This window comes from Mirounga leonina, unplaced genomic scaffold (genome assembly GCF_011800145.1).
Source record: "Mirounga leonina isolate KUSES-001 unplaced genomic scaffold, KU_Mleo_1.0 Mir_106, whole genome shotgun sequence".
Lineage (NCBI taxonomy): Eukaryota > Metazoa > Chordata > Mammalia > Carnivora > Phocidae > Mirounga > Mirounga leonina.
This window is the reverse complement of record NW_023270232.1, coordinates 2,065,534-2,089,613: the sequence shown is the minus strand read 5'-3', so window position 1 is coordinate 2,089,613 and position 24,080 is coordinate 2,065,534. Positions and strand designations below refer to the sequence as shown.

Below are 24,080 nucleotides of genomic sequence, written 5' to 3'. Positions count from 1 at the left end.
GGCTAAAATAAAAAACACAAGAAACAACAAGTGTTGGCAAGGATGTAGAGAAAAAGGAACACTCGTGCATTGTTGGTGGGAATGTAAATTGGTGCAGCCACTATGGAAAAGAGTGTGGAGGTTCCTCAAAAAATTAAAAATAGAACTACCATATGATCCAGTATTTCTATTATTGGATATTTACCCCCAAAAAACACAAAAGCACTAACTGGAAAAGATATATGCACCCCTGTTTATTACAGCATTATTTACAATAGCCAAGAATGGAAGCAGCTCAAGTATCCATCCATAGATGAATGGATAAAGAAGATGTGGTATATATATACAATGGGATATTACTCAGCCATAAAAAAGAATGAAATCTTGCCATTTGAAACAATGTGGATGGACCTAGAGGGTATAATGCTAAGTGAAATAAGTCATTCAGAGAAAGACAAACACCGTATGACTTTACTCATATGTGGAATTTAAGAAATAAAACAAATGAACAAAGAAGAACCCAAATGTCTTAAGGATTTGCTACCTCTTTTCTTTTTATTTGGAGTAACTTAAAGACTTGGGGATCACAAGCTAATGGGGAGAGGGTATTGAATTATGAAAAAAAGAGTTCTTCCTTGAAGGTGCAGTGATATGAAGTCAAAATACCATTGGGGCTCAGAGCCCTTTTAAGCCAGTGATTTGTTTTTAAAATATGTTAGGGGATTGCATGCATCAGAATCATTTCACCAAATACCTGGGTATGGAGGCTGGTAACTGCATTATAAGAAGCTCCAAACAGCATTCACATATGCATGCTAAGCCTTGGAACCTTCCAAGAGGATGGCATTACTTCCATCTAAGCATGGAAACACTTTTGGAGGAGGATGCATTAAGCTAGTTTTAGAGAATAGGGACGAGCTAGAAACATGAAAATAACAGTTCACATGGAGGGAATAGGCTGAGCAATGACATATGAGAAAAAGTATGTGGCATATGGAGATCAGGGAGAAAGATCAGAGGGCACAAGAGAGCTGGGAGCAATCAAACTGAAATGAGAGGAGACCAGAGTAATTGGTCTCAAATGATCACAAGGGCAGAATATAAAGAAAGATAGGAGTGCTGGACTTAAACACATAGGTATAGAGATCATATTGACCTCTAAGAATGTATGATATGCATTATTTTTAGAAGAAAATATCACTTCTCCAAATTAGAGTGTGTGTATATATATATATATATAATTATTATTTTCTTAACTCAGCAACTACATCTGCAAATGACCTTAGTCAGCTGATTCCAGTAACTATTCATAGGTGACTTGGTTCCAGGGACAAAGGGCAAGGTAAAGCCCCAATATCCCACTGGGTCAGCTGCAAAAGATGCTTCATGGGAAAAAGAAATTAGGGCCTCCATGCAGAGAGGGGTCTGACATGAGATTAAAAACTTCCAAGAAGTATTTCCAACTATATTCTACAAAGCTTTTGACCTCTGTTACATTTTTCTTAGTATATAGTCTGTACTTATTTAATGAATCTCAACCTTTCTGAAATAAAAGAACCTACTAGTTAGTGTGATTAAATAATACTGTCAATTACATCATTTGATGAACATTGTTGGGAGCTTTTGGAGATTATTTTCATATCCTTGGCAAATGGAAAATTCAAATGGCCTTTCCTACAAGCCACATTAGAAATAAACCACAATACATTCCTGTTTATGTCATTGACATTAAACCAAACTAATTTGATAAATTAAAAGGGAATTTAGCAATTCTTACAAGTATTTCTACAAAAAAATTATGATAAGCAACTTCAAATAAACTGAGGATTAAGTAGAAATGGCAAAACTTGATTAACCATAGATTTATTTTGAGAAAAATATTAAGTTATTTAAAGGCATGCATTGGACATCAGATATTAAACTACTGACTACCCCTTAAAAGCTTCATTTTCTTTTTATTTCTATGTATTTAATATAGTCTTTCCATACCAGAAATCGGGTGTGTGAATTTTATTTTGTTGTCAAACTGATCACTGGGCTGTATTGATAAAATTTCTATTTTGAGAGTAATGCAAAAGCAAAAATTCTATTTTGCAAACTATTCTGCTTTTGATAATATGTGCATTTTATATCTATCTCATAACCATTTTTAAGATCATTAATCATTCTGCTATTTAATCTTTTTTAAGTAAAGGTTATATGTAATTAGGTTTATTCTGTAGTCACCGGTTCATGAGAAAACATAGCATTTTGGCAATCCAGACAACAAGGTAAATTTGTATGCCATCTTTTTAAAATACTTATCTCTTTTTTTTTTTTTTAAGATTTTATTTATTTATTTGACAGAGAGAGACACAGCGAGAGAGGGAACACAAGCAGGGGGAGTGGGAAAGGGAGAAGCAGGCTCCCCGCAGAGCAGGGAGCCCGATGCGGGACTCGATCCCAGGACCCTGGGATCATGACCTGAGCTGAAGGCAGTCGCTTAACCAACTGAGCCACCCAGGCGCCCCTAAAATACTTATCTCTTGACTGGATAATTGAAATTGGAATGAGTTTTTTAAGTTTAAATAGGTTGTGATGTTAAGATGAGGGGAACAAAAGGGGAACTGACTTTCAAATCTTTCCAAAGACTGGCTTAAGGATATCATTTATTTGCTTTTATGTGTTAGATTTTTATCATGTTGGGAATATGGGCTTTAGCTTTCCCAGTACTTAGAAGAATGAAATTGTAACCTTTGTTTTGAGGGCAAATCATTGCAAAATAATTTTCTCTGTAGGTCAGAATGTAAGTTAACAAGAAATTCTTTACAAGTTGTCTTTTATTAGCCTCACCCTTTTCTATAACATCAGGCCAGAGGATTAATCAGGTAGGTAATAAGCTTTGTGATATATATCTGAAATACCAGGAATAATTAGCAAGCTGTACATAAACACGAATCTATTATCAATTTTCAAATCACAACACTTAAATACACATATACACATGCACACACGTCCACACATATACACACACACTGGAGGGAAATAAGACATTGGGAGCCATTGAGCTCTGGCTTGGTTCAAATACAGACATCTTTAATATTTGTCATTCAATTCCTTGAAAGTTTCTCTGTCCATTAAACGAAAATAAGACCCACCTTGTCTTGCATGGTTGTTGTAGAAATTAGAGGTGAGGTAGACAAAACCCCTTGTGCAGCTCTGACCCTTATTTCCCACCTACTATATCAGGTAGCTGTTATTAATAATGAAATGGAAACAGCATAGAGGATACACTCTAAGTAGTCATCAGAAGTTGTGATGGTCAGGACATCTGGGTGGCTCAGTAAGTTGTGTCTGCCTTTGGCTGAGGTCATGATCCCAGGGTCCTGGTCAAGCCCCACATCAGGCTCCCTACTCAGTGGGGAGTCTGCTTCATCCCCTCCCTCTGCCCTTACCTCTTATTCACTCTCTCAAATAAATAAATAAAATCTTAAAAAAAAAAAAGAAGTTGTGATGTTAGAATTGGGATTCTAAAACTTTCATACATTCAGCTTTACTTAAAGATTGTAGTGAAGAGGGAAATTACTTCTTTCAAATGAAAAAAAAATGGAACAGTCTGCCGTTTTCAGTAAAATTGATCAATAAATCATCATCATGTGCTAGTGATTACCTTTGAAAATTATGACCTTTCCCTTCTTCAATTCTTTCCATATCTTCTTGAGATGATAGTACAGTCCTTGAAAAAGTGAAAAAGTAACACACAAGTGACTGTAAGTTTCTCCTTAAGAACTGTTACTTTTCGGGGCGCCTGGGTGGCTCAGTCGTTAAGCGTCTGCCTTCGGCTCAGGTCATGATCCCAGGGTCCTGGGATGGAGCCCCACATCGGGCTCCCTGCTCAGCAGGAAGCCTGCTTCTCCTTCTCCAACTACCCCTGCTTGTGTTCCCTCTTTCACTGTGTCTCTCTCTGTCAAATAAATAAATAAAATCTTTAAAAAAAAAAAAAAAAAGAACTGTTACTTTTCTTCTCTCTCTTTTTTTTTTTTTTTTGTGGGGACTCAATCTTGCATAGACATCTATAATAAATAGCAAGAACAGATGCTTGATTATATATTTTTTAGTTGGACTTTTATAATTTTTTATTCTTGTTTTTGTCCAAGAGCTGCCAATATTGGCTTGGAATTTATGTATAAATATTGTTTTCATTCTTGAAAAAGACAGTTTGAATACTAAATTAATTGCTTTTTTTCTATATAATAAACTCATTAGCATTGAGATTTTATTCCCTAGAAGAAATAAATAATCTCTTTAATCAATAATATCTAATTTTTATGAGAAATTGGAGCTCATGGATGTTGAGAAACTTATTAAAGACTCTGTATTTTAACTGGAGGAAATCAAGTTCTTGTCACAAGTATATTTGAATTTAGTTTCCCCTCTAGAGTTCAAGGTCTTCTCCTTGAGGGTAGAAAAGAAGGAGAAAATTATGTCAGATAATGATGATTAGCAAAACTGGTGGTTGGTGAGAGAATAGCTCCACAGATTCTTTTCATACATATTATAAATTTAAAATTTAATTTTTATTACCTAGAATTAGAAAGATTTTTCAGGGGTGCCTGGGTGACTCAGTCGGTTACAATTGGTTAAGCGTCTGTGTTCAGCTCAGCTCATGATCTCAGGGTCCTGGGACTGAGCCCCTCCTCCTCCTTTTGGCTCCCTGCTCAGTGAGGGTCTGCTTATCCCTCTCCCTCTGCCTCTCCCCCTGCACTTGCTCTCTCTCTCTCTTTTTCTCTCTCTCTCTCAGACAAACAGGTAAAAAAGAGAAAGATCTTGCATAAAATCTAATTTTTGGTCTCAAAACCCAGTATTTGTCAACACCAGACCCCATTCGACCATGGCATCATCAGCCAGCAATCAGCTGTAGCTGGGTGGAGCCATCCCTTATATTGGAAACATATATGGTCCTGTGCTTAATTCTCTCCCTGGGCCAACTTCACTTGCTCATGTTATCTGTGCACCTCTAGGAGGAATTACAACATGTAAGCTATGATTGAGCAGAGGTACCCAAAGGGATGTTTCCTGTGACTGGTGGAGCCTGAGTAACCTGCAGAGACTGGAAACCCTACTTATGCATGTATATATGTATGCATTTATTTTTGCTTCAATTTTCATTTAGATCTGAAGTCTAGGGCAGGAAGGATGAGAGGGTTCACATGGCCTCTCATTTTAACAAATCACACATTGTAGACAGGGGAAATATTTGATGATTCATTATTTGGCTGACCTCTATTTGCTTTCTTGTAGTGATTAATAATGGAGAGGATTAATATGTAATGACTGAGAGGTATGCCAGACTTTGAATCAGGTTTTTTTGTTTTATTCATTCAACTATATATTGAGTGTCTTTATGTCAATATTATGGCAGGTTCTGGAGGTATAGATGTACCTACCTTCATGGGCCAAGACTTAAAAAAGAGACAAATAATAAATAAGTAATCAAGTGAATAAATCATCACTCATGTGGAGTGTTATAAGGGCTTTAGGTAGGCTGGTCAGAGAAGGCTTCTCAGAGTTGATGACATTTGAGCTGAGACTTAAGAAAAGGAGCCAGATGCTGGACTACCAGGAAGAGAGCATTCTAGCCAGAGAGACCAAGAGCCAAGGCCTTGAGGCTGAAGCATTTTATCTCCCAGTTTTAGAAAGTAAGATCAGTGTGATTACAGCATACTCGAATAAAAGGAAGATGACGTTGGTGAAGTGGGCAGGCCAAGGTGAGGACTTTGAGGTTTATTCTAAGTTCATTGGGAACTCTCATTTAATCCTCCCCAAAGCCCCATGTAACAGGAGAAAATCTTAGACTCAAAAATCAGGCAGACCTGTCATGTACTAGGCTGTCTAATCTTGAGCCTGGTTTTTATCTCCTCTAAGCTTCAGAGATAATGATACCCATATCACAGACTTTTCATCAGAATTAAATGGAATATTCCATGCAATCTTATGACATTGCCCAGCCCACTGTAAGAGCTTTATACATGTCAGATTTTATTATTTCAAATAGGGCTTGTGGAAGGTGCATTCCCTCTTTCCTCAACTGACACTCTCTTTCCCTTCTCCCTTCCTTCATTTGATAATGATAAACTTAAAATTTGTATAATTTTATTTCAAAGTCTGTTGTGATAAAGGCCTATCTCTAGGAACTTCAGGAGGTAATGTATCTGAGCTCCCTCTTCACCTCTTCCCACCTGTGACACTGATTCTTATTCCTTCATGTGTCAAGCATTGTTGGCCATTTAAAGAATCTGCAATCCGTAGCCTCAGAGTTTCTCAGATTTTAACCCTTTAATTCCTAGCAACAGCCTTCATATTCATTACCGCTACCATATTTATGCTTACATGTGTGCACACACATGCACATACACACACACATAGATTTCTAGATTGGGATGGGAATTGTGAAGCATCCAAAAATACAGCTCAAAAATTTCTGAGAAAGGCCGTAGGGCCCCTGGGTGGCTCAGTCGGTTGGACATAGGACTCTTGGTTTCAGCTCAGGTCAGGATCTCAGGGTCCTGAGATGGAGCCCCTGTGGGGCTTCGCCCTCAGCGGGAGTCAGCTTGGGGATTCTCTCCCTGTGCCCCTTCCCCAACTCGCACTCTCACTTTCTCTCTCTCTCTCAAATGATTGGGTGTAAATCTTTAAAAAAAAAATTCCGAGAAAGGTTGTTATAGGTGGCAGAAGCATATATTACCCTACGCCTAACTACATGGCAACATGTAGGAAATTTTAGGATTAAGAACCTTCATCTTTTACTGAATGGGGCCAAGTGATGTGAAAGGAGAGTAATCATACAAGCAAATCATTCAGGAGGGTGTATCATGGATATTAAGCAGACACTTTATAGATACTGGAGAATTAAGAAAAGAGAAAAATCCATTTGAATTAATTAGATGAAAATAATTATAATTATGACCATTGTTAAAATGACCTATATATAGCTAATTATTATATGTACAAAAGCTCTTAGGCATGCCCTTATTTTTTTAAGGCACGCCTTTAATAGTGATGTGTAACAGCTTTGTTTAGTTTTAAGTTTTACATAATTACATTAAATTCTATTCAGCTATGCTGCAACTTTTGTTGCTCAAGTAGCAGGACATCTACCAAAAATTAAAATTTAGTAAATAGAACATGGCTTTTAAAACTCTTCCTGTATATTTAAATAAGGCCAAGTGGTTGGGAGAGGATAAAACTCAGGGTTCCCAAATTCCTCATGGGGGTAACTATTGGGGAACAAGGGGAAAGGGTGATGTTTCCTTGTTATTTCTCCAACTCCAAGAATTCCATGCATACCGGGGCCCATGTTGAATTTCCATTTATAGTTGTCTTCCTGAATCTAATATCGATATTCCTAGCATTACTGTATGCCTAATCCACAGCTGTCTGTCACAATTGCAGATTGAATAAACATCAGACACAGCAGTATTCTTCCACAGCTTTCAGGTCAAGGCCTGTCACTGTATTAACTGAAATAAAGCACTATGCTGATGTTCGGTATTCTTATTCTTGTGGTCTTTGGGATCACTGCCGTGTGCTTTGTATGTGTGGTTTAGCCAAAGCACCTGATAGCTACAGATGGTTTCATCCTTGGATTCCTGGGCTGACTGCTATATCCCAAGGCTGAGGGATTTAGCCACAAAGGCTTTAGAAGCTCAGCTGTTCAGCTTTGCCTTACACCTGGACATGATACCACCCATGCTGCTTTGAGATAGTGTAACTTGCCACAGAGGAAAAATGCTTACAACCTAAAATGACAAAAAAGAGCAACAAGCTCTTTAATGTTTGCCTTTCTTTTAACCAAGAAAAATTTGAATTTACCTATTCTGCATTTGAGTTCTCAGTCCCTGACTACAAAATCTATAGGGCATCAGCCTTTCTTTGTGTATCTGTGTATAAAATATTCTGCACAAGGTGGACATGTAGTGATTTGATGCTGATTCTGGGTTACGCTGTACCTATATTATGATAGAATGTAGAACATTGTTGCATTTGGGACAATAATATACAAAAAAGTCAATGCTACTTCCACCAGAGAGTTAAATTAATAAACCAATACTATTATGCACCTGGAATATGGCCTGGAATAATAGGGCATAAATGTTTAATTTTTGTTTGCCCTCTTCAGGCCATGGTAGGCGAGGACATGATGAACACATAATGGGACATTTTAGAAACTGAATTTACCATAGCATAGATCTCAAAGGAAAACATGCCAAATTTTAAAGACACAAGTGATAGAATATACCTGGTTCTCCAGAGAAATTATCACCCATTATTGCCTAAAGAAAAGCAATCTATAAAACTAGTTTAGGATTCAGTGATGAATAATGAGGGGGTACTAAACTAAATGTAAAATTATAAGACCTGATTTAAGGGGTGCCTGGGTGGCAAAGTCAGTTGGGCGTCCAACTCTTGGTTTTGACTCTGGTTGTGATCTCGGGGTCTTGAAATTTGGCACAGGTCAGCCCTATGCTCCGTCCAGAGTCTGTTTGAGATTCTCCCTCTCCCTCTGCCCGTTCTGCTTGTGCGCTCTCTAAAAAAATAAATAAACAAATAAGTAAGTAAGTAAATAAATAAATGACCTGATTTCAGTCTGCATCATGTTAGCAAATCAACCTCTGTAGGCCTCAGATTTCTTTTGCTCTATTAAGTGAGATTGATACCCCTATGCCTAAATTATAGAATTACTGTGAACTAAAAAGTATTTTGTAAACTAGAAAGTGGTGAACTCATGAAAGATGTCATTGAAGGTTTAAGATCTGATGTGCACAAGAGAAAAAATGAAAATGTTATTCTTTCTAAGCAAGTCTGCAGTCTATTGAGAATATGTTAGGAGATTTGTTTGTTTGTTCTAAATTTTCCCATCTATTTAAGGTTGGAATCTGGCTTTACTGACAGAATCTTGGAGCTCTAGAAATGAGAAGTATTATTAGTATGGTCTATTTGTGTGTATGTATGTTACTGTCATGCTGACACACTTAAGTATTTCAAACACTGGGGCAAACTTCTGGTGGAAAGTCATGAAGAATTTCAAATGAGAACAGAACATGGTTCTAGGTCTCTTTCTCTCTCTTTTTTACTCAGAAATATTCATAAGCTCAGACCTAAAGAAAAGCTAAAATTTCCCTTTAAAATGCTTGCATGTGCATATTTGTACAAAGTAGATATTTTGTGATTCTTCTCAAGCAGATATGAATGATAGCCATCGTAGTGTTGGCAAATGTAGGGATTTTTTTTTTTTTTTAAGATTTTATTTATTTATTTGAGAGAGAGAATGAGAGAGAGAGAGAGCATGAGAGGGGGAGGGTCAGAGGGAGAAGCAGACTCCCTGCCGAGCAGGGAGCCCGATGCGGGACTCGATCCCGGGACTCCAGGATCATGACCTGAGCCAAAGGCAGTCGCTTAACCAACTGAGCCACCCAGGTGCCCCAAATGTAGGGATTTGTACAAAGATTTCCCTTGGGTTAGTTGAGACTGCGCCAAGGAGAAGAAATGTAAAGGGACTAAAATAGAGTATTAGGTCTTTTGAATTAACTTTTAGATAATCTGTGCTATTTTTCATGAGTGGAGTAAGTAATAGTTGTTAGGGAAGAGCATATGTTGACTTCAAATTAAGAAGCCAAAACATTTTGGTGAACTTCAAGCCACCTTGATTAATTTTGTTTTAGAACTTTGAAATATATAATGAAACATGAATTTTTACAGGCATTTAAAATATAAGCAAGTTAGTCTTCACAAGGGCTAGCCACGAGAATTTTCTTCACTGACATAATTTACCTTTAAAAATACAGATGATAAAAATGTTTTAATACAGAATGAAAAAAAATATTGATGATTTTAAATATACATAAGTATGTATAAGTATCACAATAATTGAAAGGCAGTATTTTATACTATCGGAGGTCCAAATAAGGATTTTAAGATTCACAGATTCAGCTTAAAAAGATTTGGTTAATTTTTGTTTTGTGTTTTTAAATTGCTATTTTTTCAATTACTAATGCTAAAATTATATGCTATTTCAGGAAAAAATATACCTAAATCAATAGTCTTTGAAGTAAAGTCATCTGTACCATGAAATGGTACAGTTATAACCATTTTCAAACTTTAAACAGGAGTAAATTCTGTTTTTAAGAGTTTCAATAATTGTTCCTTTTCATTTACCGAGTAATCTTTAAAATTTAGAAAAGACTGAAATTGCAGAGTAAGGAGAAAAAAAATTAAAACATATGTAAAGTGTGATCAGATCAAATAATGTATTTCAGCTTATAAACAAGAACAAGAACAAAAAGGACCCACCTTCAGGACCTGACTCTTCTCTCTGGAACTATGTGAATATTTTCATAAAGCATGATCCGATGGATGAAGCACCCTAATTTTTCATTTGCAAGAAAGTACAGGGTTATATAGCAAGATGTAAAGCATAAAAATCCTGCCACCTACAGTATAAACAAAGGTATGATTTAAGCATGTGTTTCACCTGAAACCTTGCTCAGAGGAGACTTCAGTCCTGCAAATTAGGAAGAAAGCTCAGGGACCCTGTCACCCCCTGTTCCAGGTGTGTTTCCAGCACGAGTGGCTGTCACAGAGAACATTTAGCACAGCAGACAGTGGCTGCTTAATGGAGTTGAGCAGCAGCCTGCATTTCTTTCCACATTTGACAAGGAAGTTCAGACTCAGCTAGTAAACCTTATTTAGGAAACTAATGTTATCTATTTGTATGTTTGCAAAGGATATGCCTCAGGCAATGTCACAAAATGAATTCTCAGGAAATAAAGTAAAAATGAAACTCAGGTCTTCAGACCAATAAATTACAGTGCCTGTGCTTTTTATGAACTTCATAACAAGTGTCACAGTTTGCAAATGGGAATCAACAATAGACTTCATTTATTTTTATTCTAAATCAAATTAAAATAGGCTTTTGTCAGTGTAAGAAAAAAAAACAGCTAATGGGAAAGTAACATCAGGATTTAAGATATCAAGTTGTTATCTCTCTAAATAAATAAGTTTTGGAGATGATTGGAGCTTCTTATATATTTTAAGATTATGTGACAATATCAACAATAAAAGCATTTGTGACAGTATCACAATAAAGGCATTTGTAAAACCATGCTTGTTTTTATTTGGAGCCTAATATTTTAAGCTTCAGTATACCTCCATTTACTATTTCACATAAACAAGTAAGTAATATGTAAAATTTTAGGGAGTATAAAGGAAACTAATTTCGGGTTTTAAATTTTTCCATCATGAAAGAGTGTGTACTTCAATGTGTGCTTCTTTATGAGCATATAAAAATAATATGTAAAATAGTCATGACTAGAAATATGTGTTTAGTAAATTGGGGTCTGGGAATTTGGGGCCCAGGGGAAACCGCTATGTCAATGAGCAGTTCTTTTCAGCCCCAGAGTTTTAAGTTCCTTACTTAAGTCCCTTCAGTACCAAGTTCCTTGAGTACAAAGCTGCTATGAACTTTTAGAAGTCCAGTTGTCCTTTTTATTAGTGAAGGGCTGTTCAACTGTACCTTTGTATGCAGAGTTTTCAGGCATATGGGTAACCAGTATTTAATTATTTTTGTTAACTCCACTATCATCTTTGGATCAAATATTGCTGTCAGGCAAGAGCAGATGAGCACACTTTTTTTTTTTTTTTTCAGGGAAAATACTCGGCAGTCGTTACAGTGAGATGATTTTATAGAAGCCTCTTTCACTTTTACCCTTACATAGGCCAGTATGAAATCATGGAGATTTGCCCTTTAAACATTGTTTTATTATTAAATGGAGTCTCTATGAGGTAGCATGGCTCAGTAGAAAAACAATAGATTAGGCATCACTGTAAATACAAATTCTGTCATCACCACTGACTCGCTCAGCCCTTCTGAGCTGAGCCTGAAGTGCGTTATTGAGAAACATCAGTGCCGAAAGCTGTCATTTGGCTTTCTATATTGGTGGTTTCCAGAAGATACTGTAAATTCATGGCAGTAAAAAAAAAATAAGAGGACTCAGAGCAGGAAGGGACCTTATTGAATATCTGGTTAAACTATTTCTGTTTTCAGATGAGGAGGCTGAGATTCAGGGAAGTTACATGATTTGCTGAAGGTCAAACCACAGAAAACAAAATCCAGGTGGCTGATGGCCAGTTTTGTGGTCTGTCCACTATGCTCAATACCAGATGGAAGCTGGAAAAAAAAAAATCAGTTAATTATCTGGACACTGTTTATGTATTGCTTCAAATCTGGAGGTTTGTTCCTACTCCTCTCGATAGTTTTATTTTTTATTTGGAATTTGGAATCATGTGATAATCTAAAGTGTAGTAATAATTGACAAGGGACATATTGGCAAAAATACATTTATTTGGGTCAGGAGAGGAAAAACCACTGTGTGACTTTGGATTCTGTCAATTTAACATTCTCGCTGAGATCTATAGCTCAACACAGTCAGCAGGGTGAACTGACAAATAAGGCAAAATGGAGGGGATAGGAGAGAGAATTCACCTTTATTATTAAGTACTATGTGTTTGACACTGTGCCAAGTGTTTTATAGAACTTGTCCCTTTTAAAGAAGACAATTCTCTCTGAATTTGTGGCATCGATGTCCGAGTTGTCACTGACTACTTTGCAACCTCAGATGAATCTTTTAACCTACTTGGACCTTGGGGTCCTCATTTGTAAAACAGGCAATCTTAAACTCACTGCTTCATGAACTGGAAGACTTCAGCTATGGAAACTGTAGAGAAATATAAGGCTCCATCAGAATTTAAAATCACATATGATTTTATCGCTTCTCGGCCTTTTGGCTAAGATCAAGTGTAAAATCACATATGATTTTTTTTTTCAATTGATTCTTTGTGACAGTTATATTTTGTTTGAGGGAATTTTAACTTACATTCACTGATTTCATATAGGATGCTGGAAGAAACACAACATAGGATTAAAGATTTATTAAAGATAATTGACGAAATGTGTAGTCCACCTGAGAAAACAAGGTTGACAGTTTGTTTCACCTTGTTTTTCTTTTTTCTTTGTTTTTCCCGTTTCTTCATATATTGAATCCATTTTTTTTAAAGATTTTATTTATTTATTTTAGAGAGAGACTGAGAAAGACAGAGTGCAGAAGCAGGGGAAGGGGCAGAGAGAGAAACGTACTCCCCGCTGAGCAGGGAGCCCCATGCAGGGCTCAATCCCAAGGCCCTGAATCATGACCTGAGCCAAAGGCAGATGCTTGACAGACTGAGCCACCCAGGCGCCCCTGTTGAATCCATTTTTATCAGTGCTATTTTGTACACATTCTTTTACAGAAATCTACAAAAGTACTTGGAAATTGATAACATGTTTGTGCTAAAATGAATAAAAACAAAGATACTTAAATACCTAGGGAGATAATATTTGTCATTCTAAGTTGGAAATATTATTTTTATGTTGTGTTTCAGTCAGGATACTTGGATGCAAGCAAGAGAAACTAATTTGGTTATCTTAAGCCAGGACTCCGATACCAGGCAGGAGATGAGGGTCAGGATGCCAAAAAAAGCAGGGATCAGGGAGAGGCAGAAAGAGAAGTGAGAAGCACAAAAAGGGCTAACAACTGATTTTTTTGGTTGTTACTTACTATTGAAAAATATGTAATCACATACTAAAGTATATATATTATTCAAAATATTACTAATGGTAAATCCAGTAAATATCTGTATTAACCCTTACTGTATGACCTTCTATACTCTGCTTGCTTAATCACTGTCCTAAATTTTGTATTGATAATTTCCTTACTTCCTCTTATAATTGTACACACTTAAAATAATAGAATAATATAATACTTAATGTGTGGTGAATATGTGAGGATACACCAGTATTTCTTTTATTTTAGGATCACAATTTATTTTTTATATCTTCTGCAACTTTTTTTTCCACATTTTGTTTTCAAACATGGGTGCCTTCATTAATCCATTATATAAATATATAAAAATGTATTTATTCAACTGCTGAGGAACATATGGATTATAGTGACATTTCTTTCTCTTCTTCTTCTCTTTTTTTCTCTTTTTCTATTTTGCATAAAGCTGCCATGAACATTTTAATTCTGGTGTATCTGGTACAAAAGTTTTCTAGGGTACATATTTAAGAATGAAAGACTAGGCCATAGATTATGGGACTGTGCTGATTTAAGAGGCAATATCAAATTGTTTCCTAAAAGATTTTTCCATTTTAGCCACAACAAGCAGTGAAGATGGAGTGCATATGTTTGACAACTCCTATAAACCCATATTTTGAATTTGGGGGCAGTCTATTTATGTGAAATATCTAAGAATATCCTTCCAATTTGCATTCTCTGATTCCCTTTGAGATTAAGCTTTTTTTTTTTTTTCATATTTGTCAACAATCCTTTTTTTCCTTTTCTATGAAATATCTGTTTGACATTGACTTATTTTTTTCTATTGGGTTGTTTTATTAGTTTTATGTATTTTATCTTTTCCTAGTTTAGATTTCTTTTCCTTCTCTATGAGGTTATTGATGAAGAAAAGTTCAGGTTTGCAGTTTTATGTCTTTCCCTTTGCGGAGGACTTAAAAATATTTGTTCTCTGAAAGTTTTCAAGCTTTGCCTTTCTCACTTAACATATTAATAAATTTATTTTTTTGTATATTGTGAGATAAGGATTTTATTTTTGTTCTCACTATATGCATAAACAATTGTGCAGGAACTCTGTTTTAAGAAGTTCTTCCTATCAACGTGTACAGCCGTATCTATACTAATCAGGTTTACATAAATTATAGTCTGTGCATAGATCCTTGTTCCAGTAGTCTGTATGTCCATTTCTGTTCTTTTTCCATGCATCGTAATTATTTTAATTTAAAAATATCTTGACTTATAAGGAAAGTTTCCAGATCTTTTATTTTTTTACAGAATATACTGTTTAGTGTTGGTGGTATAGTGGTGAGCAAAGCCGCCTTCCAGAATATATCGTTTACTCTTAACCTTTTTTTTCTATCAGTTTGTTGCAGTTAGTTTGTTTCTATTCTAATATTTATGCTTTTAACTTTATTTTTCTTGCATATGGACAATCTACAGGTGATGGTAAAGTGGTATCAATATATATACTTATTGTTTTTGTTTTATTTCAGAATTACACTTTATAACATTTCACAATTGAATATGATGTTTGCTGTAGATTTTTGTGGATGTGCCATATGAAACTAAAGATCTTCCCTTTTATTTCTAGTTTGACAGAAGATCATTTGAATTATTATTGATATCTGTATCTGTTGAGAGGATTATATGTAATTTCCCCTTCAACCTGTTAATGAGGTGAATAAATTTTCTAACGTTAAAACAATCTTGCAACACAGTCTTCCTGAAATGGATCTAACTTGGGCATGGCATATATCTTTTGTGGGTTTTGGTTTGCTATTATTTTATTAGAAATTTAGTATGTTTGTACATGAGTGACAACTGGCCTGGAATTTTAAAAAACTTTTTACATCAAAATAATTTTATGTTTACGGAAGATATTCAGTGATAGTACAGATAATACGGTTCCTATATGCCCTTCCACCAGCTTCTCCTAAAGTTAAAATCTTATATTACCATAGCACATTTGTCGGAACTGAGAAGTTAATATTGGTGCAGTGTTACTCAGTCAACTATAGACCTTATTCAGCTATCACCAGTTTTTCTTTTTCTTTTTTTTTTTTTTAAAGATTTTATTTGAGATAGAGAGAGAGAGAGAGAAAGAGAGAGAGAGCATGCACACAGGAGTGGCAGTGGGGAGCTTAGAGGGAGAGGGAGAAGCAGGCTCCCCACTGAGCAGGGAGCCCAATGCAGGGCTTGATCTTAAGACCCTGAGATCGTGACCTGAGCCAAAGGCAGATGCTTAACCGACTGGGCCACCCAGGCGCCCCCTACCAGTTTTTCTTTTTATGTCCACTTTCTGTTCCAAGATCCAATCCAGGATACACAGTACATTTAGTTGCCGTGTCTTCTTAGTGTCCTTCAAAATGTGATATTTTCTCACAGTTTCCCAGTTTATCATGTCTATTTATTTTATTGTAGCTTTATAGTAAGTCTTAAAGTGGGATAATGTCAGTCCTTTGACTTTGTTTTTCTTCTTCAATATTATATTGACTATTCTGGGTCTTTTGTTTTTCCAAATTAAATTTAGAATTAGTTTGTCAATAACCAAAATAACTTGCTAAGATTTTGATAGGGATTGTATTATATCTGTAGATCAAGTTGGGATGAACTGACATCTTGACACTGATGAGTCTTCTTATCCATGTACTTCTCTCCATTTGTTTAGATATGCTTTTATTTCTTTTATCAGAGTTTTGTAATTTTTCTCATATAGATCTTGCATATATTTTGTTAGATTGATACCAAAACTATTTCATTTGGGGGGATGCTAATGTAAATGGTATTGGTATTTCAAATTCCTATTGTTCATTGTTGGTATATAAGAAACCACTTGACTTTTGTATATCAACCTTGTATTCCGCACCCTTGCAGTAATAACTTTTTAATTCCAAGAGTTTTTTGTTACTTCTTTGGTACTTTCTGCTTAGACAATCATGTCACCTGCAAACAAAATTTTGTTTCTTCCTTCCTAATCTGTATGCTTTATATTTCCTTTTCTTGTCTTATTGTGTTAGCTAGGACTTCCAGTATGGTATTGAGTAAGAGTAGTGAGAGCAGACATCTTTGCCATGTTTCTTATTTTAATGAGAAAGCACTTAGTTTCTTTCTTTCTTTCTTTTTTTTTTTTGCATCTACTGACATGATCATATGATTTCTTATTTCAGCCTATTGATGTGATGGATGATTACATTAAGTGATTTTTGAATGTTGAAATTGCTTTGCATACCAGGAATTAATCTCACTTGGTTGTATGTATAATTCTTTTTATATACTACTAGATTTGTTTTGCTAAAATTTTATTAAGGTTTTTTTGTATCTATGTTCAGGAGAGATATTCATCTATAGTTTTCCTTTCTTGCAATGTCTTTGTCTGGTTGTCTTTTTTATTTTCTAATATATGCCTTTGTTACTTTTAAAGAGCCCTCACTGGCCAGGTATTTTGTCAAATGACTCTCAATTTGGGTTTGTCTAAAGTTTTTATGATTAGACTGGGGTAACAGATTTTGGGAAGAATGCCACACAAATGAAGTTCCCTCATTATCACTTAATTTAGCACTTTTTTATATCATCATGACTTATAACTGGTGATGTTGACCTCCATCACTTGGTTAAAGTAGTATCCATCATGTTTCTCAACTATAAAATTACTACTTTTCCCTCTCTCTGCTCTCTCATTAGAAGTGAGTTACCAAGTTCAGCTCATACTCAAGGGAAGCGGAATAAAGCTTCACCTCCTAGAGGCAGGGGTATCAAAGATTTGCATTAGGCTATATAATAAATATTTTGGGGGGTGTATTTCAAGGTCATGAAATATCCTATTTCTCTTAATTTTTGCCCACTGATTTTAGCATTCATCAGTAGCAATTATTAGTGTGATATTCTAATGGTGATACTTTTATTTTCCTCATTCTTATTTTACTATACTATTTCTGGGTGTATATTATTTTTATTTTTCTATTCTTAATTATTCAGCATTTTTGACTCTGGAGATTGCTCTGATCCTCCAGTAAACATAACAGGAGGTTGGGTGAAAACCACGTGCCTTTACCACATAAGCCTGGGACTAGTTTTGCAGCAAGTAGGTTTTTTTGAAACTCATCCTTTGTTTCCCTTTTTCCTCAGGAAATGGTGAAATGTTTCAAGTGAAGAAGGCATGTTGATTCTTGGGGATTTTGCAAGAGTAAAGTCAGATTTTAGGGCAATGCCTACACTGAATATTGGTTGTAATCTCTGAACTTTCTGTGCCTGTGCAGGTGTTAATGATGGAGCTTTCTACCCTAGTAGTAGACATTGAAATAAGGGTACTTTAGCAGAATCATTATTCATTTGGTGAAATAATTAGTAGAGGAACCAAATAACACTAGTTCTAAATAATGCTGTTGCTTTGCTTGCCTCACCCGTCTTATGCTGATCCTTTTGAATTTCTAAAAGGTCTTAGCAAATATGTCTTAAAAATAAGAACTCATATAGTTTTCTTCATATATTTCATTAATCTTAGCTCATGAAATTATAGAGCTTTACATTTTTACTCTTATGTTGAACCTCATCTTAAAAATAGTAAACACATGAAAATAAATGTCATTTTTATTGTCTAAATTCCTGCTTTTAACTGCCATATCAGATGGCTACCATTATTGACTGGCTACCATTATGTTTTCCAAATATTACCTTGCTCTTGTATTGCCTATTTCTTGATAAATATTATTTTTAAATATTTTAAATATGTAACCTTCATAGGGAGTTCAAAGGAGCACCACTATTCTGGACCCCTAATTCAACTCAATGCCCAACCTATTTTCATTAACTAGAAAATACCAGATATTTGGTATCCCTCCTTTCCTTGCTGTTAATAATGGCTACACCATCCATTTCTTGATAATAAAACATAGAGATAAGCTCCTGGGGATTTTTCCCTCCCATAAAGAAATGGAGCTCTACTGCCTGCTTCCTTCCTTCCTTCCTGTATTTAGTTATGAGCAGACATGAAGCTAAGCTGCAGTAGCCATCTTGCAGCCATGCAACAATAAGCCTGAGGACAAAAGCCAATACACTGAGGACTGCAGAGTGAGCACAGAAGAGCTTAGATCCTTGTTGATATTGTTGAGCTGCCGAATCTTCACTGATTGTCCAACTCTGTAATGATTATATAGAGCAATAGGAAACACTTCTTTTTAAAGCCATTTTCATCTGGATAATGTTTTCTAGCAGCTTAATGCATTCTAACTGTGAGGCTGATCATATTTGAGACACTTTATAAATATGGAGTGAAGGGCGTTGGGAGGAGATATTGTAGGAAAATGGAATGGTTCTCTAAGTGGAGGGGACAAGAGATAGGGTAATTTTGATACAGATGTAAAATTTCCTTTTTAAAAAAATTTCCTTTTGTTATGTAAAATTCCTTCTTTAAAATATTTGATTAAGTTCATTCTGAACATCCTTTTCAGGATGTTTCTATTTAAGTTTATGTTACCATCATTTCCCAGAAATTATTTTAAATTATTATTTTCTTTTCTATTTGAAGGAGGAAAGTAAAAGGAATGATCCTATTCTTTTCTCTATTTTGTATACAGGACTAAATTCCCTCCATCCCATCTCCTACTATGCTTTCCTTTCTTATATAAGTTCACACATAAATTCACAGAATCTATCTGCCCGCACATTATATTTCATTAATGTTTTTCATTTCACTGAAATGATATAACACTCCACGTCTTGCTCAGAACAAACAAAACTGGGAGTGTCACTTTCCAAAAGAAAATAGACAAGAAAAAGAAAAGACAGTCATTAGTATTTTGGTCATGGATTTTCAGTGAAACAAGAACCACATGCCTGGTTCTTTCTCTGCTTTCAATTTAACACATCTACCTTTTTGATTTCGTTCCACAAGTAAATTCTACTTTTCTATTTGTTATTTGTATTTGCTAATCAAGCTTTCAAAACCTCTTGGATTGTGACTTTTTGAAGCTTGGGGGAAAGCATGACACTTAACCAACATTTTCTAAAATGTCACAACATTTAGGGAGGTAGGATCTTTGTGAAATCCCTGCAGATAATCCTCCTTTGAATTATAAGCATTATACAATTCCCTCTTGTTTCCAAAATCAATCAATAGGCATGATTAGGTTTTTTTTTTTTATTATTATTCCAACTTTAGCTATTTTAAGAGCACATTTTGGGAGAAACAGAAAATGTGATGACCATCTTTAAAGAGACCTTGCTGTGTGAATCTAGCAGTAGGAAGGGGAAGCAGAATTTCATGCTTTTATTTAGAAGACTTCATAGTCATTTAACATGGTGATGAATCAGAATATGAAATTCGTTTATGGTTATAATCAATTTGAGTAACAGCTGAGAAAGTATAATAGAAATCATACAGTTTTACCTGTGTCCCATAAAATCATGAAATATCCTGACGGCAGTTCCATCTACTTGCCTCTTCTTATAAATCTTTTAACATCTGTTTTAATAATGGGCTAATTTCCCTACCACATAACCAAATATACTCTTAATGGATTTGGGACTTAACCTCTGCGTTTATTTCATTTTTGTTGAAATACAAAACAGAAAATGAATTCAAAAAATCAGTGTTGATTATGGCTAATCACTCAAAATAGGTATTCCTTACCTATTTACTAGAAAAGATTTTTGAAGAAACAACCAATACTACAAAATGTTACTGCTATCTCCAAAATGTTTCTTACTAAAGCAAGGGACAGTGAAAGATCATATTAATGAGAGTGTATCACGTTCTGTATTACCACTGACTCAGATGACTGGAATTTTTGCCTGACAGAACTTGGGAAAATTATCTTGTCCTTTGTGTTCAGAGATGATGTGATGACAGGTTATTTCCTGTGCCATAACTAAGATATGTGACCTGCTGTTCTTGCCAGGAGAGAGCCATTTTGTAGCTGACAGCAGCAGTCACTGAGAGAAGAACTTGACACTTGTAGTCTTGTAACCTTTGGGTCAGCTGAGTGTTTTGAATCCTTCTAGCTGGTATGGTATCCTAGCTTCTGTCTTGTCTTGGTGACTGTTGCTGACACTGCCTTGTTACAAATGATCTCTGCATGCATTCCCTCTCTCCCAGTACCCTATACATGCAATCACCTCCCATGTTCTGCAATCACAACCTTTCAGTTCTGGTGCCACTTCCCCCATCCTCTTATCAGTGAAATGCAGTAAGCCCCATTCCAAGTACAGATAGAATTGCTTTTACTCAGCTTTCCTTGCTGGAGAGTGTGTTTTACTACCATTGCCCATAAAGAAATAACTGAGCCAATGATTATGCCCTTTTAACCTATTAAACTGCTTGAGTAGAACCTTGCTCCTACAATGCATTAGATAAACACAGATTCATTAATGAATACTGAAAGGAAAAAAAAGCAGTGTTGCATTGATAAGCCTTTATAATAATGTAATAATAATAACAGTGTCAAAAAATACTTCTATCTTACATTTGAGCAGTCATTTTGGTTTCCATAGTTTTTTCACATACAGTAGATATTACTGCAGTATGAACAACTAATCACCAAAAGAATGAAGCTTCTTCTGTCTCAAAAGTTTGTGAAATACTATCAGCAGAGACACATTTAATGACTGACTACCAAGTTCCTCTTTGAAACTATAAGAAAGTTAGGATGACATCACAGCATATATATCTTTAATGTAATTTTTAAATTGTATGTTCTCCTGATTCTCCTTCTGCTTGATCTCTGTCACTTTGGCTAACCACACTTCTTTTTTTTTTAATTTTATTATTATTATTATTATTATTATTAATTATTATTATTATTTAGAGAGGGGGGCGGGGAGGAGCAGAGGGTGAGAAACTCAAGCAGACTCCATGCTGAGCATGGAGACCGATGCAGGGCTTCATCACAGGACCCTGAGATCATGACCTGAGCAGAAATCAAGAGTCAGAGGATTAACCGACTGAGCCACCAAGATGCCCCTGGCTAATTCCACTTCTAAATATTTTCTCCAAAATATGTATCTTCAAAAAGTTCTGTGATTTGGTCTAATGCCATAGTTCCAAATGCCATCTCTTTGCAAATGCTTGTCAGATCTCTTTCTCTCCCCTTTTCTCTCTCTAGTTCTTCTATTTCTTCTAGACATCTAGGATCAATTCCTTAGTCATCTTGGATTCCTTCCTGTTTTTGCCTCCTGCATCTAGTCAGTAGTAAAATCTTGGCATTTCTATCTCAATACCAAATATCTCAACCTTCCCATTACCATCGCCAACATCCTCATTCAAGTATTTATGAACTTTTCTTCTAGGTTGCTCTAACAGTGTCCTAACTTGTCTTCCCACCAACTATACAATACAATTTTATAGACCAATTCTAAATTAATTATTTAAGGAATGATTTCCAAACTATCTTTTTAGTATTACAAAGTTTTTTTCAAATGAAATGGAACCTAAATTTATTAAACAGAATTGCTTTCTTTCTTTGGAGCAGGGATTGAGTGTGGGCACTCACACCTAGTCCTATTTAGATTTCTCTTTACCTTACCTCTCTGCCCACTCACAGAGCTCTGAGAGATACTCTCATGGGAACATAGTTGAAAACCACTATTAAAATATATTTTCAGACAAATTAATTATGACCAGATGATAAAATTATATTTCAAATATGCTGCAAGGGAAGAAGTTTTAGAAAAAGCAAATTCAAATATATCATCTTAGTAGATTTGGTCCATGGGGGAAAATGATAAAAATTATTAGATTGCATACAACCATACCAAAAATTCATCAGGCTCTTAGCATGGTGGCTAGTTGAAGCAAGTTTAACTTCCTTGAAGAGACTGTAATCCCATGAAAGTCTATCAGAAAATTACACTAGTTATTTTATCAGGAATGTTGATTAGTCTTAGAAAAAGTAGTGAAATACATTGTACAGGAAACTTTGTCCTAGATAAGGTATGAAATGATTTTCTTTCTCACCACTAGTCATATTAGAATCTTACTCAAAATTTCCAAAGGCCACTATGTATTTATCCAATTAAGAACAAATTCTTGGGCTTGGAATTTAAATCACAACCTGATATAATCTCACACTGTTAGCCCTTTTACCATTTTACTACTTTGATAGTTATTACAGTGTAAACTCTATCTCTAATTTCTTAATTCAACCATAAGTTTTTCTGTAGTTTTTCATTCTCTACTGCTTGTATAATATGCTTCTTCCCCAACTTGCCTCTTTATGTTTATCTGTTTATTTTTTAGCTGTTCCAAAAGGCCCAATGCTTTCCATGTCACCTTTTCTATGACAATTTTCTAAAATCTCTTTAACTGGATATGATTTCACCACTTGTAACCATTCTCGAGTTTTGTATGCTTCTCTTATGGCAGTTTCCTTTTTCTGCCTTGTTTTCTATATGTAATGGAAAACACAGCTAAATATTTAACAGATAATTTACTGAGATTGCATTAAAATACATGACATAAACATTCATGTTGACCATGTAGTTTGTATACTTGTTACATCTCCAGATTGTTAACTTTTTAAAGATTGGCTTGAAAGATATAAAGGATAAAGCTTGGTCCTTGGAATTATTTTGGGGACCATCTTTTACTACTTATGCAGTTTTAGGCATGAATATTTAATCTTACTGAAGTATCTGTCCTCTTCAAATAAATCTAATTACACATATAGTTAAATAGATATCTCTTGAAATGATTTTTTTCCCATGGTAGAGAAAAATCAATGCATGTAAGTACAGAAGAAGATAATCTGAATATAAGAGTTTACTGGACCTTTCTGGGAATCTTGAGGACAATGGGCACATAGGTACAGTGATAAAGTCCTCTGAGGAGAAAGAAGCAGATAAATCTAAGACTTATTAAGATTAAAAACAGCAAAAATGGTTATACATACTTTCTGTCTTTATTTTTTCTGGCAGACTCCTAATGACTCTTAGAGAACTTCAGAGGTAGAAATAGTGAAATGATATGTAAAAGGTTTTTCTTGCCTCCGATGAAAGGTTTTCAGAGCATTTTTGCTGGCCCACAGAATTCTTGTTAGCTTTGGGCATTTCTGGTTTTATCCTAATTAATCCTCTTAACTTCAGAGTTTTGTCCATCAGTAATACACTAAATGTACCGTGTATGTGCTACAGAGGCAAAGCCAAGTATTGTAATAGCAGAGCTTTAGTGAATAGGAATAGAACAGATTTGAAGAGTCAGCTTTTCCATAGGGAGAGACCCAAATTAAATGTTCTGGAACTGATTTAGTAATTCCTTTAACTAATGGTAAAGTTAGTAAGTACATTATTTTAAGACAAATTCATTGTGAGTTCTCATTTTAAAATTAGGCAAGTTATAAAGTAACTTGCTAAGAAGTCTAAGAATGTATAGAGGTAGGATTATGGAATTAAAAGACCTTGAGCTAGAAAGTTATATTCACCCAATGCACAATTACTGAGCAGCTACTATGTGCCAGAAGCATT

At 35.2% G+C, this 24,080-nt stretch overlaps 1 protein-coding gene and 1 pseudogene across 1 annotated transcript in view; both read left to right on the top strand.

Moving 5' to 3' along the window:
* The window catches only part of LOC118017833 (catenin alpha-3-like), a 1,833,615-nt gene that overhangs the window by 1,438,576 nt on the left and 370,959 nt on the right, over nucleotides 1–24,080 (top strand). The gene's annotated exons all lie outside the window — the stretch shown is intronic.
* LOC118018459 lies at nucleotides 12,782–12,928 on the top strand (annotated as a pseudogene).